Source organism: Rhinatrema bivittatum, chromosome 2 (genome assembly GCF_901001135.1).
Source record: "Rhinatrema bivittatum chromosome 2, aRhiBiv1.1, whole genome shotgun sequence".
NCBI lineage: Eukaryota > Metazoa > Chordata > Amphibia > Gymnophiona > Rhinatrematidae > Rhinatrema > Rhinatrema bivittatum.
In genome coordinates, this window is record NC_042616.1 from 577881968 (window position 1) to 577906715 (window position 24748).

The 24748-nt window shown below is 46.7% G+C and overlaps 1 protein-coding gene across 2 annotated transcripts in view; it reads right to left on the minus strand.

Annotated features, from left to right (window-relative positions):
* TWSG1 (twisted gastrulation BMP signaling modulator 1) overlaps positions 1-10806 on the minus strand; it is a 90917-nt gene extending 80111 nt beyond the window's left edge. The window contains exons 1-2 of one of the 2 annotated variants that reach the window (XM_029590999.1): positions 10646-10806; positions 9992-10072 (exon numbers count right to left, since the gene is read on the minus strand). The gene's annotated coding sequence lies outside the window, so the exon portion shown is untranslated. The remainder of the gene's footprint in view (positions 1-9991; positions 10073-10645) is intronic. The other variant, XM_029590998.1, reaches the window with a different exon arrangement.
* Between the last annotated feature and the right edge of the window lie 13942 nt (positions 10807-24748).

Sequence of the window (24748 nt, forward strand, 5' to 3'; positions counted from 1 at the left end):
TTTGTACTTCTTGCCACAGTATCCGGGAAACATCACCTCTATAGTCTTCATTACTCTGTTGAATAACAAAGTACCTAAAGTCATCAACCCGATGATCACATAAATCCCAATGGGCCACTAATGGAGCCACCTCCTTTTTAATACGTATATTGCTCTTATGTTCCACAAATTTTCCGCCAAGCCTTCCCGCAACCTTCTGAAGCACACTAACGGCCCTTAGCCACAATTCACGAACTCTGGAATTAAAAACCCCTAAGCAGCCAAAATATACATATTCTAACCTGTATTGTTATTATGTTCTCAGCTATTTGCCTCCTCCTAGTCTTTTTTCCAGCTACCTATGTTTCCAAGTTTATCCTCTTTGTTGATTGTAACTTTGCTCCTTCTGTTAAATGATTATTTATTATTAAAGTTCCTCCCTGTTCTATGTAAACCGACTTGATATGGTTATTACCATGAAGGTCGGTATAGAAAAATGTTAAATAAATAAATTCTTTAACGTACCATCTGCTTCGTATGGCCGATGTAGATCAAATTACAAATGCATACAATACTTTTTGTGGCTCTAGATAAAAACCACTGTAGAAGAGTATGGTGCGATACGGAGAATATGAGTTACGGGGAGAACACCATATGGTCGCATCATCGGTAATGAGGTGATGTGTTTGGTAACGGATGAACGTTTGAATATATGAGCGGGGCGTGTTAGTGTTTTTTTTTATTTGGTATTTTTGCTACAGACTCTCTCGGAGGATGAGTGTATGATACACATTGAGGAACAAACTGGTGCCGATGGAAATAATCACAGCTATTGAAGAGTGTTGGATGAAGAACTAGCCAATATATCCCCCCCGAGAGGAAGAATTTGCCAATATAACCCTCTGAGGAAGCCCGTGGAGGGTGAAACAAGGGACCTTGTTGGGGGATCTATTTATGTGATTTTAATGTGGTATGTTGGGAATACATAGGTTATTATACTGTAGGGTGATATATAAAGCCATATGTATTTGTGGATGTTTTATTCTGGAAGTTGTTAATCTTTCCCACTTGTCTGGCCCATTCTGTGATATGTTATAACAGCGCTTCTCAACCGGTGTGTCGCCAAACACCGGCAGGTGTGTCGCGTCTCCAGGTGTCCCACTGCCCCATTGTACTTTCTTTCTCCCTTTTTCCAGCTCCCACGGGCCATTTGAAAGCCTCCTTTCTTCCAACCCCCACTGCCCAATGGGAAGCCTCCTTCATTCTGCCTTCCCCCGAGCAGGCCAATTGGAAGCCTCCTCCCTTCTACCTGCCAGTGGGAGTAGGAAGAAGGGAGGAAGCCTTTGATTGGCTGGTGAGGCAGGCATGGCATAGCCCAGGAGTGGGGTGGGAGGAATGGCAATGTAGAACCCCGACGAAGCAAGGCCGCTACGGGAGCCCATCCCCGTAGCGGTGAAGAGGAAAACCCGACCCCTAGCGGCGAAGAGGAAACCTGACCCCTGACCGAGGCGCCTATTCCTGTGGCGCCGAAAAAAGAAGGTCCGCCGAATTAAAGCCGCAGCAGAACTGGAGCCCATCCCTGCAGTGAAGGAAGAAGTTGTTTTTGGTGACAGCTTGTGTCTGTGGGTGTGAATGGAAGCCTGGGTGAGAGCTTGTGTGTGTGGGGGTGTGAATGGGTGCGAGCTTGTGTGTGATTGAGAGCGCCAGACTGGTCAGGAAGGTGACGTGTTTCTGGGTGAGAGCGCCAGACTGGTCAGGAAGATGACTGGTGTGAAAGTGACCGAGATTGGTCGTGGGGCCTAATTGGGGGTGTGTGTGTTGTGAGTGACTGGTTGTGGGTGCTAAGGAAGAAGATTGAGGACAGAGCTTCAGCAGCCCTTGCTGCTTCTGGCAAGTGCCCTGGAAGGGAAAGGAGTAGGAGAGTTGCTCGAGAGGGTAAGTAAAGGGGGCTTTTTAAATTTATTTTTCTTGATTGACTGCCATTTTAATTATTGGGTATTATGCGATGTCTGCTGTTTTGAAATATTTTGATATTTGGACATGTTTTAATAATTTTTATGAGTGTTTAATTGAATATTATTCTGTTCAGCAGCTGTTTTGTTACATTTTTGGTATAACTTTACAATTATTTCTGTGTGGGGCTCTGTAGCAGCTTGGCTTATTCTGTTTTCCCAATAGGAAATGTATTAGTGTTTAGGGCCTGGCTTAATAGTTGTGTTTCTTAGATAGGGTTGTTACTGTTTGCGTGTGTTCCATAATACAGGTGTAACTTTGTGCGGGTTAGTTTGTGTGCATTATTGCAGATCCTGAGATTATGTTAGGTGCTGTATTTCTCTTTCCATTTCTCCAGGTTCGCACTGCATGCAGAGTGGCTTTTTTGGTTTTCCATTCCAATTTCTGTCTCCATATTTATAATTTGTGTTTGTTTTTTTTGTACTTGGTGAAGGTCAGTTCTGGGTGTGTGACCGAGGTGAGGTATTTTACTAGCATGTAGGCATTTGTATCAATCTTATTTGTTGTTTTCTCAATAGGATATGCATTAGTGGTAAATTACTGTCTTTTCATAAGGAAGGCTATTGTGCCTGGTAGTAAAGGGAGTTTGTTTTGCTTTTACTGAGATGTCATCAGAACCAGAATATCTTTTTTGTATGGTGAGTTGTACGGGTAATGCCCTAGATCTGCTCTGCACTCATTGCTGGGGGTTGAGGGGATTCCTGTGGATGCAGAGTGAATGTTTACATTTAGCCCCGTGATGGTCACATGTTCAGTGTGTCACTCATGTGAGAACCATTTGTCAGGTGTGTCCCGACCAAAAAAAAGGTTGAGAACCACTGTGTTATAATATAAATTTATCATGCTTTTATATTTATTTATGTAATTTATCAATGTATTACTACGATATTATGTAATGCAATGAGTGCTGTGTAATATTAGTGACTGGGTAATTGCCAGGTTCATGTGGCCTGGTTTGGCCTGTGTTGGAAACAGGATGCTGGGCTTGATGGACCCTTGGTCTGACCCAGCATGGCAATTTCTTATGTTTTTATTGAGTTAACCCCCACATATATATTTTTGAGATATATCTGGAAGAGCCACCCCAAATATTCCCACATGTTCCTTGAGACTGGCCAACAGCAGTTCTGTCTGCTCCAAAAAAGGAAGCTACAGGATGGGTTAAGCAGATCCCCTAGTTCATGCCAGCTATATTAAATGTTTAAATGACTGAATAGTAAGACTTTACTTGCTGTTTAATCATTTAAATGGTTAAAAGTTCACATCCCTAAATTGACCATTATTGATTGCTGGCTCTCTCTTCATGGACTACAGATCCTCAGTGCTTATGCCAGGTTTTCATGAATTCCATTAGTGTTTTTGCTTCCACAGCCTCCACTGGAAAGCCGCTCTATCCACCACCCTTCCAATGAAGAAATATTTTACCAAAGTTACTCCTAAATCTGCCCCCTTGGGATTATCATCCCGTGAGCTCTAGATTTAGAGCTTCCTTTCCACTGAAAAAGATTTGCTTCTTGTGCCTTATTTACACCTTTGAGGTATTTGAATGCCTGCCATGTTCCTTTTTCCCCCCTCTCCTCCGTGTATGCACATTTAGATCTTTAATTCTCATTTCATAGCAGCTTCCAATTCAATAAATATTAATGTCCTTTATTCTACTTTTGCCATGCTCTTATAACAGGATCAAAGTGAAATCACAAGGAAATTGTATAATGCTCGTTATATAATTAAGACTGGCTGTATCATATGACAGATCATTACTTGGGCTCACATTAGCCAGTGGCAATCAAGGTGGTTTTACAGTGGCAGACATCACAAAATAGTTGTCTTGCTGCACTATAGTGAAACCAAATAGAAACCAAAAAAAATCTTTCCACATTTTAAAAGAGTCTTTTTTTATTTTTACTAAGCATTTTTCTCATAGATGCAAAATGGGAGATATGAATTATTTTAACAATTTTACTTTTAAAAAGCTTCCGCAGGCAAGCCAAGAAATGGGGTTAAAAGTAATATATCTTAAAGATACCATTCAAGCAGAATAAGATTTGTTTGTATGCATATCCAGTAGCTTCACTGACACCAGGCCCGATTTTACTATGCTTTTTTCCCCAAGAGATACACAAAACATGAAAACACCTATAAGCTATGAAAGGGGTTTGTTTTTTTTTAACAAAGTTTTATGTATGATTAGGCAACTCAAAAAAAGATATAGTTGCACTGGAGAAAATACAGAAAAGGGTGAACAAAATGGTAAAAGGCATGGAACAGCTCCTCTATGAGGAAACGCTAAGGCAGTTAGGGCTGTTCAGCTTGGGGAAGAAACAGCTGAGGGGAGATATGATAAAAGGTCTACAAAATCATGAAAGGACTTGAACGAGTAAATGTGAATCAGTTATTTACTCTTTTGGATTATACAAGGACTAGAGGGCACTCCATAAAGTTAGCAAGTAGCACATTTAAAACAAAATCAGAGAAAATTCTCCCATTTAATGCACAATTAAGCTCTGGAATTCATTGCCAGAGAATGTGGTTAAGGCAGTTAGTGTAGCTGGGTTTAAAAAAGGTTTGGATAAGTTCCTCGAAGCCCATAAACTACTATTAACAGTAAATAGCCACTGCTTGTTGCCAGCAAAGGTAGCAGGGGATATGAACATAAGATATGCCATATTGGGCCAATCCAAGGGCTTATCAACCCAGCATTCTGTGTCCAACACTGATCAATTCAAGTCACAAGTACCCAAACATTAAATAGATCCCAAGATACTCTTCCTTACTGAATAATAGTTTATGGAGTTTTCCTCTATGAACTTATCCAAACCCAATTACACTAAATGCCATAACCACATCCTCTGGCAATGAATTCAGGAGCTTAACTACACGTAAAGTTAAATAATTTTCTCTGATTTGTTTTAAATGAGCTAAGTTGCTAATTCATGGATTGTCCCCTAGCCCTTCTATTATCTAAGATAATAAATAACTGATTTATATTAATCTGTTCAAGTCCTTTCATGATTTTATAGACTATCACAATCCCCCTCAACCTTCTCTTCACGCTGAACAGCCCTAACCTCTTTAGCCTTCCTCACAGGGAAGCTGTTCCATGCCCCTTATTTTGGTCACCCTTCTCTGCACTTTCTCCGGTGCACCTATATCTTTTTTGTGATGCAGCAACCAGAATTGGGCACATTATTCAAGGTGATGTCTCAACATGGAGTGATACAGAGGTATGACATCCACCGTTTCGCCATTCCCTTCCTAATAATTCATATTTGCTTTTTTTGACCACCACAGCACACTGCACCGACGATTTCAATGTATTATTCACTATGACACCTAGGTCTCTTTCCTGGTAATAACTTCTTAAAATGGAATCTAACATTGTATAATTACAGCAAAGGTTATTTTTCCCTATATGATCACCTTGCACTTGTTCACATTCAAATTTCAGCTACCATTTGGAAGCTCAATTTTCTAGTCTCACAAGGTCCTCCTGCAATTTATCACAATCCAATTGAGATTTAACTACTCTGCATAATTTTTTGTCATCTGCAAATTTGATCATCTCACTCGTAATACCCCTTTTCCAGATAATTTATAAATATATTAAAAAGCACCGGTCCAAGTACAGATCCCCGAGGCACTCACTATTTACTACGTTTTTCCACTGTGAAAACAGACCATCTGTTTCCTGTCTTTTAACCAACTTGCAATCCACAAAAGGACAGACTCCTATCCTATGACTTAATTTTCTTAGAAGCCTCTCATGCAGGACTGCTGAACACCTTCTGAAAATCCAAATACACCACATCTACCAGTTCACCTTTGTCCACATGTTTATTCACCCCTTCAAAAATAAAAAAAAAAGTAGATTTGTGAGGCAAGACTTCCCTTGGATAAATCCATGCTGACTGAGTCCCATTAAACCATGTTCATCTAAATGTTTTGTGATTTTATTCTTTAACAATTTCTATGATTTTTCCTGGCACTGCAGTCAGGCTCACTGGTCTATAGGTTTCCCGGATCACCCCTGGAGCTGTTTTTAAATATTGAAGTTACACTGGCTACCTTCCAGTCTTCAGGTACAACTGATGATTTTAAATGAGTTATAAATTAATTGTAATATGTCTGAAATTTCATTTTTTAGTTTTTTCAGAATCCTGGGGTATATACCATCCTTTCCAGGTGATTTACTACTCTTCAGTTTGTCAATCTGGCCTACTACATCTTCCAGTTTCACCATTATTTGGTTCAGTTCATCTGAATAGTCACCCTTGAAAACTGTCTCCGGTAGGGGTGTCGCCCCAACATCCTCTTCAGAAAACACCAAAGCAAAGAATGTGTTTAATCTTCCCTTACTGCCCCCTTTAACCCCTCGATCATCTAATGGCCTAACCAACTCCCTCTCAGGCTTTCTGCTTCAGATATATTTTAAAAAAGGTTTTTATTATGAGTTTTTGCCTCAATGGCCAACTTATTTTCAAATTCTCTCTTAGCCTGTCTTACATTTAACTTGCCAATGCTTAATCCTATTTTCTTCTGATGGATCCTTCTTCTAATTTTTGAATGAAGATCTTTTGGCTAAAATACCCTCTTTCACCTCACCTTTTAACCATGCCGGTAATCATTTGGCCTTCCTATTTAATGTTTGGGTACTTGCCAGGTACTTGTGACTTGGATTGGCCACTGTTGGAGACAGGATACTGGGCTTGATGGACCCTTGTTCTGACCCAGTATGGCACATCTCATGTTCTTACTTTCCCCAATATGACACACTTTGAATGAGAGTCTTTAAGAACTGTTTCAACCTAGGTATAACAAATATTTTCTGATTTGAATTATTATAACTTTCTACATACAGATTTAAAAGGAAACAATATCCTCAAAAAAAAAAAAAAAAAAAAGTGGGGTTAATTTTCAGCTACTGATCAGCCTGCAAAGTTAGCCAGAAAACTAACTTTGGCAGGATGTTCAATGGTGCAGTCAGGAATTAATTTGTAGGGGAAACGGCCAGAAGGGCACTTCTTTTCAGGATTAAGAGGCAGAGCAGCAGGGGTGTTCTTCTCAGGCCCTTCCCCTGAAGACAGCTTGGAGGGAAGAGAATGAGAAGGTGTGAGCCTGGAGCACACAGAGAAGAGAAGAGTCACTCTGCTCCCTAATCTAGCCTCCCCCCATCTCTCCTCCTGTACTGCATGGAAGAGGAGGAGGAGAAGGAGGGGTACTGAAGCAGACAGTGCAAAACAAAGAACAGACACAAAGTTTGAATTAGCACAAGCCAAACTTGTGAGCAGTAGTACCAATTGTCAGGACTTCAATCCTGGCCTTGATAGAGGGCACTACTGCTCACAACTTTCAAAACTTGTGCTAATTCTACTCCTTTTTATCACCATTACCGAGGGCTTAATTTCGGGGGGGGGGGGGGGGGGGGGCATTCTGTCAACTTTTTTTTAGGACCCAAGAAAGCAGAGCAGAGCCAGCAGTGTATATCGATTTTGCCTCACCTGAGGAAACAGAACAGAGCCAGTAGTGGCACGAATTATTTATGGCTCCCCAGCCCTTGGAGGAAGCAGAGAAGAACACAGTGCTGGAGCTACTTACCCTGAGACAAGGGCAGCCACATAGCTTTGATTTTTGTGCAGTTTCCCAGTACTATTTGAGGCTGAGAGGGACAATAGCCAAGGTTAAAAAAAAAAAAACGACATGGAGTGAATGCCTGCCAGCCCCACTGCATCCACCACTCCTGAGTGTGCTGGCTTCCTTCTTCTCTTGCCATGATCCCAGGCCCTGCCACCTCTGCTGCTGGTGACCGGAGTGGCGAGGGCGTAAAGGGCCAAGACAATGAATGAGAGGAGGCAGGGGAGTGAGTGAAGGGATTGGAGGGAGGGGGAAGGAGAATGGGTGATGGGATGTGGGATGTCAAGAACACAAGAACAGGGTGTCAGGAAAACCAAGATGCTGTGAGGTGCACGTGAGGGGATCGGAGGGTCTATGAGATGCGACTGAAATGATCAGAGGAGTGGACAAAGGATTAGGTGTGGAAGGGAGGAGGGGAGGGGATGGAGAGAAAAAAAAAAAAGAGACACCATCTAGCGTGGCTTCCTTTTTTCATCCCCAAGGAGGCAAAGATAGGTCTTGCTTTTGAATTCTAAGCCTCACACCCCTCTCCAAGCAGACTGAGAAACCGACTGCTCCCACTCCCCAAGGCAGGGAGGAGTCCGATGATTCTGGCCTGAAGAGGAGGCCTGTACTTTACTGAGCAAGGTCAGAGAGGACGACAGTTGCTGGAGAGGAGGAGCTCAAGGATCACCAAGAACAGTGCATAGACTTAGAGGCTTTAGGACCCCTAGGGCAGGGCTTCCCAAACTTGTCCTGGGGACCCCACAGCCAATCAGCTTTTTAGGATATCCACAACGAATATGCATGAGATAAAGTTACATTCCATGGAGACTGAAAATATGCACATTTATCTCATGCACATTCATTGTGGATATCCTGAAACTCAACCGGCAGGGGAGCCCCCCAGGACAGGCTTGGGAAACCCTGCACTAGGAGGACAGAGGAAACAAGGACCACCGGGGAATTTATGGGGAAGCTGGGGATAGAGGATTAGGATCACAAGAGCAGAGAGGAGGAGAGAGTTAGAGAGAGTCTCATTCTTCCATGTTTTAAAACAAAGCTTGCCAGACCCCAAATTCTCCCCTCAGCAGTGAGCGAAGGAGTGAAAAAAAATTAACATAACATGTTGGGCACTTAATTTATTTACTCCACTTACTGCAGCTTGAACCATTCATTGTCACATGTCAGGGAAAGGACCAATCCCCAGGGATTTGGGGTCTGGCAAGCTTTGTTTTAAGACATGGACCTTCTGAATGCACCATTTCAGGTGGAGGACCCCCAGGTCTGACCTGGACTGCTTGGTCCATCAGGTCAGATCTTGTGGGAGGGCAGCTTTGGTCAAGCCAGTCACATGAAATTTAACAGCTGCCTCTGAACAGGTGTTAAATTTCTCACAGTAGTAGGAGATGCTCTAGGCCAGTAGTCCCCCAACCCCGTCCTGGGGGCCCACCAGCCAGTCAGGTTCATGCAAATTTTCTCTCATGTGTATTCATTGTGGATATCCTGAAAACCCGATTGGCTGGTGGGCCCCCAGGACGGGGTTGGGGACCACTGCTCTAAGCAGTCTCTTGCTTAGTGCGCCTCTGCATTGCAAGGTAATAGCTAATTAGGCTATTGTCCTGCAATTTGCATGTACCCACACTAAGCCTGCCACAGGTTTTTTAGTGCAGGTTTTTCTGGCACTAAAGCCCTTTTTACTTAACAGAGCTACATTAGCACTGAAAAGCCCATGCTAAAACACGAGTAAAAACACACAATAGCTTTTGCACCCCTTATTGCATCGAGCAGTAAGAATGTGAAGAGCATGTTCAGGTATGAGTGTAGGAGAGTGAGAGGGTTCACACACAGTCCTGGTCCCACCCCTGGCCATACCCATCTCACCCCCTTCCACTTCCTTTTTGTCTACAAATTAAGCTCTGGGTGCATCCATATCACTAAATATATCCAACTATCTTAAGAAAGCTGGATAAGTTTATCTAACTTTAGGCCTACTCTATGGCATGTCCAGAATATTGGACTTAGCTGGATAACTGATCAGGTTAAATTAACTCAACCCAGAAACTCCTAAATTTTCTGACAATTTTAGTTCGATAACGAGATACCTAGCTAAAATTTATCCTAACTCACAAGTTATCCAGCTATACAAGCACTGAACATAGACCCCAATATTGACTAACTAGCTATGATAATTTGCTGGTTTCAACCCTTCAATTCCCAACACTTATTTATACATTTAAGAGAGAATTGTCAAAACGGGAGCTACCCACATTAATCGGCACTAACACTGTCCTTCCTCAATACAGCTAGAAGGCTGCACATTCTTCCAAAACACACGGACTGTTAGGAACGAAGAGACATGGGGGGGGGTATTTTCAGCTCCGCATACCTACGCGTCCAACCAGATTCTACCCGCAGAAAAAGCATAAGCCCGGGCACTTTAACAAACCGGACTGCTGTAAACTTCTTTCTGTAAAATACAAGTAGAAGTTACAAATAGCGTGAACGTTCAAGCCGGGAAGTGCTGCTTCCTGCAGACGAAGCACCTTCAAAGGAAACCAGTCAGCGCAGTAAAAACAGCGCGGTTACACCTTGCGGTTACAGGGGCTCTGCTCGGAAGGGGGGGGGGGGGGAGTTGTTTCGCTTTCGAGTCCTCTTCTGAAGGATAAAAGAACAGGAGCAAGTTCTGGCTAAGCAGAGCTAGCCCCGGACTTCCACCGCCAAGCCCGAGGCGGTCCCTCGCTCTCGCGAAGACAAGAAAAAGTTCTAGCGGAAGCGCCAAAGCCCTGCTCAGAAGCAGCACTCCAGGTCCCCCCCCGACCCCGACATTTTAACGCGCCCGAAATACACAAATCCCGGAAGGGGTCGGACCCGCTCGGGTGCGGTATCAAGTGCCCGGCTACTGCTTTTCTTTTTTAAGATATCTGAAACGCTACACGAAGGAGGTAAAAAAAATCCTAACCCCAGGCAGCACTACAATTAAAAGCATCTCAGCAGCTTAGGCCTTCTGGCTGAAAGATTTCCTCCACCGATAAGCACCTACCCGCCAGCAGAAAGCTTCGTTTCAGCGCCGAACCCTGCCGTCTCCCTTTATCCAGGCGCTTAAAGGCCAGGACAATTGCAGAGCTCTGAACGGCGCCGTACTGTCCTCCCCGTCGCAGAGGGGTAACTAACGAGCACTCTCTTCTGAAAGCAAAGGCATAGGTAATGAAACGCGAGATTGCGCCCTCTGCTGGTAAAAACATTAGGTGATAACTTCAGACCGGTCGGGGGGTGGGGGAGACCCACCACTGTTATTACTTCCATAATAGCAGTAGCCTGCTACATATTAGGCAATGAACTTATGAGATTTTATAGATTATAGCTAGAAAACTGCCAGTCAGCTTTCCTGTTGAATATTAGGTGAAGCCAGCAGATATTAACCAACTGTTATTATGCACACCAGCAGCCATCTAAGCTGTGCACAGCCAGAATAGATGAACGCCAGAAACAAGAAGCAGGAGGGGGGTCTAGCACAGAACCTGAACATTCCATACAACTAGAGCCCTCCTGCTGCATATATAACAATTCCCCATGACTTAAAATGCCACGCAGATTCACATGCAGGAAACTTGATTGGTATGACAATGTGTACTTATCCAGTGCTTTTTTCCTAGAAAGAAAGGTGCCAGTATTAACTTGAAGGTCTGTCCTGTTGGAAGGAGGACCATAGGAAATTGGGCAACTGCCCCATGCCCCATTTCCGGCAACTGGCTGCAGGGTTCAGTCACCACATGATCCTTCCTCCTCCTTCCACACAGGCCGACGGAGCGCACTGTTAACCTGCCATTGGACGCACGTTTTCCCTTACCCCTTATTCAGTAAGGGGCGGAAAACGCACGTCCAACCCGCCGAACCTAATAGCGCCCTCAACATGCAAATGCATGTTGATGGCCCTATTAGGTATTCGCACGCGATTCAGAAAGTAAAATGTGCAGCCAAGCCGCACATTTTACTTTCAGAAATTAGTGCCTACGCAAAGGTAGGCGCTAATTTCTTCCGGCACCAGGAAAGTGCACAGAAAAGCAGTAAAAACTGCTTTTCTGTGCACCCTCCGACTTAATATCATGGCGATATTAAGTCGGAGGTCCCGAAGAGTAAAAGAAAGTTTAAAGAAAAAGAAATTGGAAGTTGGCCAGCGGCTGTCGGGTCGAAAACCGGAAGCTCAATTTTGCCGGCATCCAGTTGCCGAGCCCGTGGCTGTCAGCGGGCTCGAGACCCGACGCCGGCAAAATTGAGCATTGGCTGTCAAACCCGCTGACAGCCACCGCTCCTGTCAAAAAGGAGGCGCTAGGGACGCGCTAGTGTCCCTAGCGCCTCCTTTTGCCCGTTTCTACCGCCGGGCCTCATTTAAATACTGTATCGCGCACACAGGCGAGTGGTCTGTGCGCGCGCCAGGAGAGCAGGCATTCACCGGCTCTCCCGTGGACTTTACTGAATCGGCCTGACAGACAGAAGGCATAAGAGAAGGCTGCTGCTTCCTCTGCCACCATTATGGCTTAGGAAAAACAATGCAGTCAGGGGTGGAGGTTGAAAGAGAGAAGGACACACTGCTGCATTTTTCAGATTTAGATTCAGGAAATTTTATTGTCATGACAAAATTTGTATATGCATTGCCAGAATTAACAAAAAGAGAATAAAGAAGACAAAATACATAATAGTGCTAATAACAGTCATTAAAATTACAGGGTACAGAGTGTTTGATAGGATGGACAATTACCAGATTCTGTGCTATTCTGTATTGTCCCTGGTCAGCTATATAGGGACCAGCTTTTTCTGCACCCAGGGCAGATATTCAGAATTACAACCCTCCCCTTTGAATCAGCAGTGGCTACTCCCGCACAGGGCTCTCTCCTTTGTCTTTACTGCCCTGGTGGTGAAAGTTCCAGCAAAGCATCACCCCCAATCCTGCCAGCATCCTCTATTCCTCTTTCTTTTTCCCCACCCCTTGCCCAGCATCCCCCTTTCTCTTCTCAGCCACTCCTTCCCCAGAATCCCTCTCTCCCTAGTCCAGTCAGCGCACTGCAGCCTCCTTTCTCTATCCCCACTCCTTCCCCAGCATCCCCCTGTAACACTTTTATTTGAAGGGACATTATCCTTCAGGGCACACAAACATAATTTATCTCTGTAGGGGCTGTCTTCAATGCCACCGGTCCCCTCCTGCTGATTGTAACCCCCAGGGGTGAGTCCTTTCTGCCATGGGGGGGAAGAGGGGAGAAGCTATAGCTTGTTGTTGAACTCTGGTGGTTTAGTGTGCCCTTGGGCCTCAGCCCGCGCCCAGACCTTCAGGGCCGAGCCGAGGGTTGACGGTGGCTCCACATGGCTGATGGGCTGACCCTCTGCCAGGCCTGCAAGCTCCCAAGGCCAACATCCAAGGATGTTGGAAGTTGAATGGTCCTCCGACCATTCCGAGCCCTTTCGGACCTGCTGCGAGCAGCATGGAGCAGCAGGCCTGGCCTGAGGTTGAGGGCAGAAGGAGGCCTTGACACGTAGACAGGACTATGGTCGATGCGACGGCATCGCTGACAAAACACTTGGTTGATGCGATGGCATCCTTGACGGAGACACTGGGTTGATGCGACGGCATCCATGATGAAGACACTTGGCTGATGCAACGGCATCACTGACAAAACACTTAGTTGATGTGACGGCATCCTTGACGAAGACACTGGGTTGATGCGACGGCATCCATGACGAAGACACTTGGCTGATGCGACGGCATCACGGGCATGACGAGGAACTTGACATCCAAATAGGCAAAACGCAAGGCATGGACATTGGCACTGTCTCTCAGGGCGCCCTACTCAGGCCACCCGCGGGACTGAGTCGCGGACCACCTTGTCCCACTGCGCGCCCTACACAGCCCTAGCAGGCTGGTCACGGACCACGAGGAGAACGGGACAGCGCAGCGAAGATCCAGGCAAAGAGGGACTCAAATGACGAAGCCGGTATCACCCGAAGCTCCCTCTAAGGCTGGCAGGAATGAAGGCTCCGGAGCGCAGGGACACTTCCCACCTGCAAACCACCTCATTCTCGGGCATACACCATCTGAGAGCATCGGCTTATAGGAACAGAAGGCTCAGGAGCACCAGACGAAGACACAGGGAAGAACATCCTGGCAGGAAGACACATCAGGACGTGGAGGAAGACGATCATGACAAGACATCAAACATGGACTGGGACCTCAGGCAGAACACCAAGACATGAAGACGTGGTAGAAGGCAGACGAGACGAGGAGCTCCACGAAGAACAGAAGACCTTACAAGGCTCTGGCAGGCAGGAGCCTCCAGAGGGAAGTCACGACGATGCAAGACGAGGAACAGTCTGACGAAGCAGCCCTTTATAGGGCTAAAGCAGGAAGTCCCATTAAAGGTGGGACCAGCACACTTCCTGTGCCTGGCCCTTTAAATCCAGCAGAGAGGCGCGGGCCGGCACCTAAGAAGCAGCAGGAGCAGGGCTGTGCAGGACCAATCCAAGACACAAGAACTTGGCAAGTACCCAAACATTAATAGATCACAAGCTACTATTGCTTATTAATTACCATCATAGAAGTTTATGAATTTATCCTCTAGGAACTTATACAAACCTTTTTTTAAACCCAGTTCCACTAACTGCTATAACCACATCCTCTGGAAATGAATTCCAGAGCTTAACTATGCACTGAGTGAAAAAGAATTTTCTTTGATTTGTTTTAAATTAGCTACTTGATAACTTCATGGAGTGCCCCCTGGTCCTTCTTATCTGAGAGAGTAAATAACTGATTTACATTAACTTGTTCAAGTCCTTTCATGATTTTGTAGACTTCTACCATATCTCCCCTCAGTTGTTTCTTCTCCAAACTGAACAGCCCTATCTTCTTTAGCCTTTCCTCATAGGGCAGCCTTTCCATACCCCTTATCATTTTGGTCACCCTTCTCTGCACTTTCTCCAGTGCAGTTATATCCTTTTTGAGATGTGGTGATCAGAACTGCACACAGTATTCAAGGTGCGGTCTCACCATGGAATGATACAGAGGCATTATGACATCCTCCGTTTTATTTTCCAGTCTGCCCCTCTCTGGGGGATTGGGTGGCAGGGGTACGATATGCTGACTCATGCTCCCTCACCTCCAGTCAAAACCCCATAGCTGGGGCCTGCTGGGGTCTGGGAGTTCTCTATTAATGCCCCTGGAAACAGTATGGGGCATGCAAGTCCGGGAGGCAGGGGGATAATATTTCTGTTGCCTATACAAAGACCTCCTAGAACTGGGTCGAGAAGATTTCCATATGGAGGACGGCAGGTCCGAAGCACTGGCAGATAGCTGTTGAAGGTTTTCATGGTGATCCTTCAACTGGGCTACCGCATTGCTGACCTTGTCTGAAAAAAGATTCTCTCCTGTATAGAGGAGGTCAGCCAACTTCTCCTGGACCTCTGGCTATAGGTCGGAAGCACGAAGCCAGGCCATCCAATGGGCATCAATGCCCACGGTGACCACCCTGGCAGCAGTCTCGAAGATATCATAGGTGGATCTCACCTCGTGTTTTCCCACTTGGAGACCTTATTGCATGATAGCGGACGACGACGACTCCTGCTGCTGTGCGGGAGATGTTCCGCAAGTTCTTGGACCTGCTTCCATATGTTCTGATTGTACTGGGTCATGTACAATTGATAAGAGGCTATCCGGGCGATAAGCATGGCGCACTGAAAAACCTTCCTACCCAGGGCATCGAGCGCTCTATGCTCGCACCCTGGAGGATGCATGGCATAAAATGTTGGAGGTTCTCCAATTTATTGATGCCTCGAAGGAGATAGTGGCTATTCCCATCCACGATATTTTTAAGGACCTCCTTTTCCAGATGTGGGGACACCCGATATCCATCGCCCAAGTAAATAGGAAGGCGGATGCCACCTATTTGGTGCAACAGGCCTTGGGCTTCGAGAGGTGCCATCTCCCCCACCAGTCTATGGTAGTGGAGTCCGCTCTCAAACAGGCCAAACGCTCCCGCACCCATGCCTCAGCCCCTCCAGGGTGCGAGCATAGAGCGCTCGATGGTTTTTCAGTGCGCCATGCTTATCGCCTGGATAGCCTCTTATCAATTGTACATGACCCAGTACAATTGGAACATATGGAAGCAGGTCCAAGAACTTGCGGAACATCTCCTGCACAGCAGCAGTAGTCGTCGTCCGCTTTCTTTCAGGTGCCTATCTGGGATCAGGTACTCGGTCCTCGAGAGCCTGCTCTCCCTGGCTCGGTGCCTGTATTTAACTACTACTGCCTGCTGGGATCTCCACCTTTACAGCTACCAATTTAGTAAGTAATCTAACATTCTCAGTCTGTCTCATCTATAGCTCTGCTGCACTGGGAACCTGCATCCGGATCTCCCTATACTATCTCTGTGAGACGGGTCCCCTCTGCCGAGGGTCCCTGGACTGCTACCTCTGGATCACCTCACTACTGCCACCTCTGGGGGTATACCTCAGCTGTATAATATAAGTCGAATCTCTGTGTATATTTATTTATTTTTGGTTTTTTTATATACCGGTCTTCTTACATTGTATGCAAATCAAATCGGTTTACAGATAACAAAGTAAACTCTTAAGTAACAGATAAACTTGCTTAGTAGCATTACATATAACTTGCTTAGTAGCATTACATATAACGAAGAAACTCTTAAGTAACAGATAAACAGATAACAATGTGAGAAAAACATATAATAACAATAAATAAAGGTATTAGAAGATATTCCTGATGATACAGCTGCCTTGTAAGAGGCTGATGAAGAAACCTTGAAAAATAATTAACTTACATGTGGATGAATCGAACGAAATTGAGCTGGTTGAAGGGAAGATGGGAGAGGGGGGAGGAGAGGAAAAACAGATGGTCAGGAAGATGGTGAGATTATTGGGGAGGGAGGATATTGGAACTCTGGGGGGTAGAGAATGAGGGGGGAGAGAGGGGGGTGGAGTTATACTAATTAGAGCGTGTTTGCGTGTCTCGGGTCTAGCCTGGTACTGTGGTTCCTCACGGGGCTCCTCCCTGTGGGTGTGGTCATCTCCACAGTACCCAAGAATCCACTCAAACACCTCAAAACCATAACAGATTGCTAACTCCATGGATTCAGCTCAGCTCAACACATTGCAGGCCATTCCAGGCCTGGCCCAGCGAATCTCTGAACAACAGAACTCGCTGGATAACTTGACTGCTGCATTTAACCAGTTGCACGCACAGATGAATACACCGACCACCACAGGTAAAGAAGTTACACTGCCAGAAGTGACGGTCAAGAAAATTGTACCTCTATCTGCTCCAACATGCTTCTCAGGGGAAGTTTGGAAATGTAGAGGATTTATCAATCAATGTTGCATGCACTTTTCCCTCCAACCTAATCATTTTCCTATAGCCTATGCCAAGACCACCTACATCTTGTCTTATCTGGACGGAAGAGCATTGGCTTGGGCCTCTCCGCTGTGGGAGCACGATGATCATATCCTGCATGATTTTGCTGGGTTTCTTGAACTGTTCAGATCAGTATTCGTTGAACCTACCTAGTACACGACTGCAGGATCTACGTTGGTTCACCTGAAGCAAGGTAATAAACCTTTACCAGACTTTGCCATAGAGTTCAAGACGTTGGCATCAGAATTACATTGGGACCCTAAATGCCTGAAGACCCTCTTTTTTGAAGGACTGAACTCCCGGTTGAAAGATGAGCTGGCGGCTCATGAGATGCCTGAGACCTTGGCTGAACTAATGAATTTGGCAACAAGGATAGATCGCCGACTTCGTGACAAGGTTCAAGAGACCAAGACTCCCAGAAGACCCCTTCAGGGAGAAACTTGAGTTAAGTCTACACCCAGGCCTGTTTCCTCAGGTCCATAAGAACATAAGAAAATGCCATACTGGGGGGGTATCGGTGGCCACTGGGGAACCGAGGGTCCCTCGGGTACTGGTTGCGTTGGGAGGGCTCCAAGCAGGACATCCAGATGCTCGAGCAAGGGCGCAAAGATGGATGGTGTGGGCTCCGACATCAGTATGGGGGCGGTTCAATGCTTCATAAGGCTCGGAGTACCACACACTGCACCCTGTGGTCCAACTCTTCCTGGAAGTCCTCTGAGGACAGGACTGATGGAGGGGGACGAGGCGTCACTGGCACTTCCTCAGAGCTCTGAGGAAGCATGGTTCCCGGCACCGGTATCTGTGGAGAATGCCTGGGACTCCTGGGCCTGTCAGAGGGTGGGGCTCCTTGCCATGGGGTTGCTTTGGTGGTGGGACGGCATCTGCAAGTGCCGCACTGGGACTGGTGCCATGTGTTGATGGCGACTGGTGTCAGTGTTTCTGGGATCTCCCATGATGCTCGGCCCAGTCTTTCCCCGGCATCGAGGAAGTTGAGGATCCCAATGATCTGGAAAGTGGAGAGACCATGGGAGGGCAATCACTGTCTCCACAGTCCTTTGACGATGTAGTCAGGGTGTAGAGAGGGGAAGCATATTGAGTGGTTCCCCTTGACTCTGGGGCATCGATGATTTTGCTGCAGGCGTGTATGGAGCAGACATTTTATCCAGATGCGCATGACGGACCTTGGGGTCATCTAGTCGCACAGCTGAGACCCTCAGATGTCATGTGATGCCCCCAGTAGAGGATACAAAACTCATGCAGATCTGTGATGGACATGGTCTGCCAGCACTGGGGGTACTGGCAAAAACCGGTTGCCATGAAAAGAACAACTGGTGGGCCACCGAGAAGCAACGCACTGGAATCGACCACAGAGAAGGTATACAAATTAAACTTACTGCGTTTAGAAGGAGGAGAACTGTGGAAAACGAGACAATTACTCTTAAGAGCTGAGCTCCAAAAACTGCAAGGCGAAAGCACCATAGAAAAAAGGAGACTGAAGGGGCACCTCGCGTGTACGTACAGATAGTGGCATGCTCAGTGTGCCAGATAAAGCTTCTAGAAACTTTGACAAAGGTTTTCTGTGCTGGACTCCATCTGATGATGTCACCCATCTGTGAGGACTACCATCCTGCTTATTGTAGGAGACATATAAATCAATCAGAATAGTAAAACCATTCTAAAAACTATACATTTCAAAACAGCTGAAATAATTAGAAGCACCTGTACAAATTAGAAGCTCCTGTACAAATTTTAAAAAATGTCCTAAACATTGATAAAATATTTCAAAACAGCAGACATCAAATAACACCCAGTAATTAAAACTAATAAGGATTTAAAAAATCCCCAACTCTCCATTCCTGTCACACTGAGATTGTCGTGAACTGGGGGTACACACACACACACACACACACACCCACCCACCCCCAGAGACACAAACAAAATATGCTCCTTCTGTCTCTCACACATATACACGCTTGGTGAGAGACAGAGGGAGCTTGAGTGTGTGTGTATGTGTGAGAGACAGACACACATTTCCTCCATCTCTCACACATACACGCTTCCTCTGTATCTCTCACACACGTTTCCTCGCTCACCCCCACTTCCACCTCTGCACAACAGGCACCCTCTCAAACATTTGCACCCACAGGCACACACACACTCACTCTTCTATACACTCACCGTTTCATACACACACACCCCTTCATACACACACCCCCCCTCACACACACACACCCACATCCTCTCATACACTGGCACTTACTCTCACAGGGCCAGTCTCTCCCTTCAGCCGGCGGCGGCAGTGCATGGCCTCTTTTGCCTCCGGCTTCTGGAGCACAGGTGGCAACACTGGGTCTGTTTTTCTGCTGCTGGCCCCCAGAGCACCGGCAGCAACATTGGGCCTGTATTTTGTCACCACGCCAGCTCCAGGAAATGCTGGTGGCACCGCTGGCCTCTGCCACTGCAGCTCCTTGCTTTTCCTGGTGGGGTTTCACCTGTCAGGTCACAGTTGTGTGCCGCCGCAGGACCTTCCTGTTGCCACCCGGGGTGGATCACCCCTCTTGCCCCGCCTTAGTACGCCTCTGCAGAAAGGTATTCATGATCATGCCTGCCTGATCCTCAAAGCACTAGCGGTGCCCAGACAAATTTGGTATGCATATCTTGTCAAACTTTCCAGCAATCTTCCCGTACCTTTGGGGTCAGACCCTGCTCTTATAACTTAAGACAGGATGCTCTTTCATCCTAGTTTTTCAGCCCTCAACCTCATACCTTGGATGATGCTCAGTGATTGCAGATGTCTATTTACCATTGGATATTGAAGACATATTGGTTTCATCTATAAAGCCTTCAACAAGAAAAAACTATGCCTTCAAATGGAAAAGATTCTCCATTGGGTGCCTGCAGCATGACTCTGATCCCTTTTCATGTGACCTTCCAGAACTTTTACAATACTTGCTTTACCTCTCTTATTCAGGCCTCACCTCAGCCTCAATGAGAGTGTATCTGAGCACCACTGCAGCATTCCACACCTTGGACAACAAACCAATCTCCATGCATCCACTCATGTCTCATTAATGAAAGGACTCTGGCATGTCAAACCTCCAATACAGAAGCCTTCTGTTCCATGGGATCTTATGGTTTCTCAATTGATGAAGCCTCCTTTCAAACCATTGGAATCTGATCCTTTAAAGTTCTTAACTTGGAAAGTGATATGTCTCTTTGCAGCCACTTCAGTAAGAAGAATTAGTGAACTCCAAGCTCTCATCCATTACCCACCTTATCTGTAGTTATATCACAACAGGGTCGTTCTTTGAACCCTCCCAAACTTTCTATTGAAAATAGTCTCAGCTTTCATATGAATCAATCTGTTGTACTACCTACGTTTTTCCCTTCGCATGAAGAGAAACTCTCAATACTCTGGACTGCAAACGGGCCTTGGCATATTACAAAAAAGTACTCAGCCTCTTCATCAAACTAACCAGCTTTTCTTCTTGATTGATCCTAACCGCCTTGGAATAGCGGTCGCCAAACAAATTTTATCTAATTGGAAAGCTGACTGCATTCATTTCTGCCACGCTTTAGGAGGACTTTAACTTATAGACTTAGTCAAGGCTCATCAACTATGGTTTCCTCTGTTGCTCATCTCCGAGAATTACCCATTGAAGATTATCTGCAAAGCTGCAATGTGGTCTTTAGTTCACACATTCATGTCCCATTAGTGTTTTAATAACATTTCAAAGGAGGCCCAGCCGATTTGAGGCAGGGGGCCTCATAACTGGGCAGGCGTGCTGAAGCCAGCTTGAAGGCGGGGAACTTGCGGCCAACGGGGCTCCCTGGCTGATTTAAATCCAAACCAGGAGCCAATGAGAAAGGGAGGGGTAGCAGGGCTCAGGAACAATATAGGGTGGGAGAGGGAGAGGTTGCATATTAGCCGACAGGGGACCAGAGAGCATGCAACTCACCTCCTCATACAGCTTCCAGCAGCGAACAACTCACCTTCCACGTGAGGCTTCCAGCACTCTTGGGTAGAAGAAGCAAGCCAGAAGACACAGCCACTGGGTTTGCTGTGCTTCCTCTCTGGAGTTGCGGGCACGTATGGATCTGAAGTTTACTCCGTTTTCCCCTTTTAATTGACTATCCCCGGAGCCTCTCCTTTGCCTCCCAGGTAAGCCTCCATCCCCCTTACCTTTTCTTTCAGTTGATTCTCCCCCTGCCTTAATAAAAACTTTTTGTTGTTTCGTGCTGTTTTTCCTTCAGCTAGTTCTTTTCTAGCTTAGCTATTTCCTTTTATTTTATTTATTTATCAGGTTTTATATACTGTCATTCGGCTTCATTATAAAGCCATCATAAGGTTTACAAACATAGGCAGGTTACAAACATGTTAATATGAATGTTAGCACTACGGATTGCATGAAGGGGTGCACAAAGGGGAGTGCCCCTTTGGTGCGCCCCTTTGGCGTGCGACACACGGTGCGCAACACCTGGTGGTCTGGCGCTGTTTAATGGTCCTGAGCTGTCATCAGTGATGTCGGGGGGGGGGGGGGTCTTCCGATCAGGGATCTCATGTCGCCCTTCCCTTCCCAGTTCCAGATGAAGTCTTTTCATTCTTTCTTTTCTTTTCTCATGGCTGTGAGGTGTTGCAGGGTGCCCGGTGGTGGTGGTGGGTGGCCTCCCTGTGCACGGGCGCCCATTGGTCTGGCGCCGTTTTACTAGGCCAGCTTTTTTTATTTCTCTGGGGTTGTCCCTCCCCCTCCACGTGCTCCTTTGTTGTATTTTATCTGGCGCATGCTTTCTCTTGCAACTCCCCCTACCCCCCTTTCTGTTCCCCCCCCCAGTTTTGCTATTTCTTGCTACATCACAGCATAAGAATTGTTAATTGTTAGTTGCTCCACATCCTTTCTGCTCTGTCTGGTTCTTGTTGCAATTACCAGTTTTTTCCCCTCCCCCCTCTCCTGTTCATTGTATTTTCCATCTGTCAGTTCTAATGTAAACCGGTATGATATTGCACACTAATGTCGGTATATAAAAGTCTCAAATAAAATTAAAATAAAATATCACCTTTCTCAAATTATTCCCCATTGTGGCAGCCATACACATGTGGATGCCCCAATTCTGGAATAAGAGAATGGTCTTCTGGACCGATAATATGGCAGTTGTGCAGGCCATCAATTCACTCACAACTCGCTCTCCCAGGGCAGAGGCTTTTGCGGGAGCTCGTATTGCTCTGCCTGCGCATTAACCTGGTCTTCAAGGCTAAACATGTACCTGGGGCTGAGAACAGCATTGCTGATGCACTTTCGCGTTTTCAGTGGTCTCGTTTCAGCTTCCTGGCCCCGGAGGCAGAGGCGCAGCCATTGCGGATCCCACCTTGGATCTGGGAATTGGGGTGCCCGGAGTTGCCTCCATGTTGAGACTAGCACTGGCAGAGAGTACATGGAGAGTCTATTCGAAGGGATGGACTTTATTCCAAAGTTTTAGTCGATCAGAGGGCATCTCCTATCCGAAGCAAATTACGGAAAGAACAGTGACTGGGTTCTTAATTCACCTCAGGTACTCTGCCGTCTCCAGATCACAGGCGTGGTAGCACCTGCAGTTATTGGATTTGTGGCTAAATTGTGGGGCATCAACTGCATCAGCAGCTCCTTTCTGATTAAAAAGTTGATGGAGGGTTGGCGGAGGCAAAAGCCTGCTAAGGCTGAAAACAGAAGGCCTATTTCACCTCCGGTTTTACAGGCTTTAGTGGCTGAGCTCTCCTGGCTGGTTTGGGATGCTTTTGAGGTCAAGCTGTGGTCACTTGCCTTTTCGTTGATGTTTTTTGGGGCCTTTAGGTTAAGTGAGCTGATCGCCCGTGCAAAAGTGACCACCAGGGCTTCCGAAGGGAGCCTTGCAATAGAGAATACACAGGTTTGTCCAGATACAGTATACATTTTCATCAGAAGATCAAAAACAACCAGGGAGTGGCAGGTAGATGGGTTACATTGTATCCTGTTTTGCGAGCGTAGCAGTGGACTCTTGGGCCGGCCTGATGGAGCGATGGGAAGAAGAAGGTGAATGCTCCGCTGAGAAGAGACAGGCCAGGAGGCGGATGCAAGCTGGACGTAGCGCCGAAGTCTTCGCCCTGGAAGCCTGAGATCCCCCCAGTAGAAGCCTGTGAGGATCCGAGCCGCTGGGACTTACGTGACCAGAAGCGATGACGAGAAGAAGATGACTTCACTCTGGAAGTCCGAGATCCCCCCGGGAGGAGCCCGTGAGGACCTGGACCGCTGGGACTTAGGCGGAGGCTGAAGTGAAGACAGACTGTGGTCAAGGCAAGCGACAGGCACGAGGAGTCGGAAGCAGGCGAGAATCAAAACCCTGGGAGGCAATTGAGAGACCTCCGGAACGGAAGCGCAGGATCCGGAGCTGGAGCGAGACCAGGAGCTGAAGCAAGGGTCCGGAGCTGGAGCTGGAGCTGAAGCGAGACCAGGAGCTGAAACAAGGGTCCAGAGTTGGAGCTGGAGCAAGACGGAACCTGGAACAGGAATCAAGAAGAGAATACAAACACAGAGACAGCCAGAGCAACTAATACCCAGCAGGGAACCTCGTTGCAAGGCGATTTGGATTAATCAGACGCCGGCTTAAGAACCTGCTGGCGTCTGACGTCAGAGATGTGGGCGGCCCGTGGTTTGGCAGGAAAAGCCCTTTAAATTGGGTCTCTTCGCACGCGCGCCTAGGAGGGGAGAAGCCTGGTATCGGAGTTCGGCGGCGTCTCCCTCCCTCGTGGAGACGCCGCCGCGAGAAGGCCTGAACAGGCCCAACAAGCTGCGCATCCCTGTGCCGACCGACCGGGGGGAGAGAGCAGTCCCCGGCGCACAGAAAGCTCAGATGCTGAGGCCCTGAAGCTGGAGGTAAGGACTTGCGACCGGGACCGCAACATCCTGCTCACAGGGAGACTATATGCCCAGTTAGGACTGCGCAGGAGTATTTAGGGGTGCGCCCGCCTGGGAAAGGCCCTTTGTTAAAACATCGGGATGGATCTGCATTGTTACATTACCAGTTCATTACTATCTTCCACAGAAGGTTAGCAATGAGAGGGGAGGAGCCACACAAACTGGCGTGGCATCTTTTGCAAGCAGCAGTAGGCTAAGCGAGGCACAGATCAAAACCGTAGGGTGCTGGCAGCCTGGTAGATACAAATCATACATCCAGCCCATAAAACAGTCCTCCTTAGAATTGGCGTAGGCATAATGGAAGGTTTGCTTATCCTGCTCACCCTAACCTCACTGTTTTTATCTGTCATAGACTCTTCACCTGTGGTCACTAAAGTGCTATGAATACTGGATCACTCATACATATTGGACACACTTTAGAGCCAAGGCAAAGAGTGCCGGTGAACAGATGGGCTTACCATGGAGCAAAGCCAACATTTTTTGGCTAGGCAACCGAGGGATGAGGTGGATCCAAGTAATACCATCCATCCTCTAATATGCTATGGAGCTTCCGTGGCAGGACATTATCATCTTGCATTTAGGTGGTAATGATTTGGTCTCAGTCAAAAACATTGACCTCATCATTGGCATCAAAATGGATTTGACATTCATCAAGGCACTCTGGCCAGCTGTGGTGTTGGTTTGGTCCCACATTAGCCCTCGCTTGGTGTGGAGAGCAGCAAAATCCTACAAAAGCATCGAAAAGTGCAGGCACAAATGAAATAAAGAAGTGGGATCTTGGGTACGGGCCACAGGGGACATATCA